We start from the raw sequence: 2549 nt of genomic DNA on the forward strand, positions 1-2549 counted from the left end.
TTGGTTATTTTTGCAAAAATTGGGTTGGACCCGATGAGGGTTGCCTACGTATCCCACATCCGGTTAGAATCAAACCTGTGTAGTTCGGGAGTTTTGACGCAACAGAAAACATGAAGTACTTGAAACAATTTTCCCTTTTCTTTTTCTTTTTCTTTCTCCCTTTTTTTTCAAAATTTTGGCAGAGTTTCGGTATATTTTGGACACCAAATTTTTCAAAGGCGGGTAATTATCTCTCTCATACCTCAATTTGATTTTTTTCCAATTCTTCTCCCTATTCTAGAAACTGGTCAACATGCAAACCGAAGCAAATAATTGTACAAGTAGTACGTAAAAATGCATCAGGATGGTCTTTTGATTTTTGGGTACACCTGTCCTAGACGGACCCAACCCCTTTGTTGAGTCCCCAAAGTCAAATGCACATGATGCAGACAAGCGTTCCTACTAGGGATCCGGCATGAGGCTGTGTTATTCTAGGTATAAAACCTGGGTGTATTGTTCTAGACCTGGCTTACCCGAGCGGACAACTCGAGCGGAGGGGGGGCTACGTACCGGGAACCGAAAGGCCATCCGACTTTGTAACTGATCCGATCCTCGTTCTAAATTAGGGTATGACACTAACATAAAAGAAGTCACGCCAGCGTGCACTTCCCAGAAGATTAGAAGAGAGGGGTTCGCAGCAGTTTATATACAGTTCAAATAATATCAAAGCGGTAAAAAGCGGCATTTAGCAGATTAGGCCCAAACATGTAATAAAAATCAGATAATAAATAAAAGCCAATTATAAAAGTTATTCTAAGCTCGAATTCCTGAACGCTGAACCGGAAGTTCTAGGTTTTTATCCCCAGCAGAGTCGCCAGAGCTGTCTGTCACGACCCCAGTTCGCCCTCCGTGAACTATCGTGACGGCACCTAGTCTCTACGACTAGGTAAGCCTAACAAATGCGGGAAAAAAACAATTGCGGTAAGAAAGTAATTAAAAACCGAAATAACAGAGATAAACAGTGTTTAAGGTGCCGTCTGGCATATATCACTACTAGAATTTCGGGAATAAGCGACCACAATTTGGCGACCAAAATTGGTCTGTCAAGAAAAGCGACCAAAGTTGGTCGCTAAATTGGAGAAAATAATTAAACAATTATTCTAAATACATTAGCGGCCAAGGTTGGTCTCTTTTTGGTCGATAATTTGGTCAAAATATTGACCGGATTGGTCAGACTTGCTTGGTCAAAGAAATACTGAAATTAGCGACCAACTTTGGTCGCTATAGGGGGATCCACTTATAAAATTTTAATAATTATATTATTATTTAAAAAAATTTATAAAATATAAATAAATATAATTTAAAATTAGCGACCAAAGTTGGTCGCTCATGAAAGGGGAAGCAGATAGAGACCAACTTTGGTCGCTAATATGGGACCCAGTTATAAAATTTTAATAATTATATTATTATTTTAAAAAAATTATAAAATATAAATAAATATAATTCAAAGTTAGCGACCAAAGTTGGTCGCTCACGAAAATAAAGACCAACTATGGTCGCTAACCTGGGACCCGGTTCTAACGTTTAATAATTATATTATTATTTTAAATATTATATAAAATATAAATAAATCTGATTTGAATTTAGCGACCAACTTTGGTCGCTAAATTTAGTTTCTGGCTAGTTGGTCGCTAAATATAATTTCTGAAAAATTAGCTACCAAAGTTGGTCTCTTTTCAGGTCAACATTGGTCAAAATTAAAAATTACTTTGTATATAACACGCTTCGTTGTACTACTTTAACTACATATATAGCATGTTAGAGTATATTTTAGTGTATTAATAATATACATATATATATATATATATATATATATATATATATATATATATATATATATATATATATATATATATATATATAAAGCGCTCGGAACACAGGGTCGGGTTCATTTAGGTATTGATACACTTGTAAATTGATTCATCGACTTATAATATATTAAAAATAAAACGTCTCGACTTATATCTATTAATATGTTATAATTGATTCATCGACTTATAAACTAGTGATGAATGATTGTAATTCATTAGCTCTGTTACAATGCAAATAATGGATACAGTATCATGTACTATAACATGCTATGTATGTAGTTAAGGTAGCACAAAGTGTGTGTGTGTTATATATATAACACACACTAGCATATACTATAACAAGTTATATATACGTTATAGTATTACAGTGAAGTGTTTGTGTGTGTGCGTCTATATATATATATATATATATATATATATATAAGAACATGAAGCGCTCGGAACATAGGGCCGGGTTCTTGTAGGTATTGATACATTTGTAAATTGATTCATCGACTTATAGCCTACTCAGATGCATGTATATATATTAAAAACAAAACGTCTCGACTTATATCAATTAATATGTTATAATTGATTTATCGACTTATAACCTAGTGATGAATGAATGTAATTCATTAACTCTATTACAATAAGTCGATGAATCAATTATAACATATTGATTGATATAAGTCGAGACGTTTTGTTTTTAATCAATACTCT

Source organism: Nicotiana attenuata, chromosome 3 (assembly GCF_001879085.1).
Source record: "Nicotiana attenuata strain UT chromosome 3, NIATTr2, whole genome shotgun sequence".
NCBI lineage: Eukaryota > Viridiplantae > Streptophyta > Magnoliopsida > Solanales > Solanaceae > Nicotiana > Nicotiana attenuata.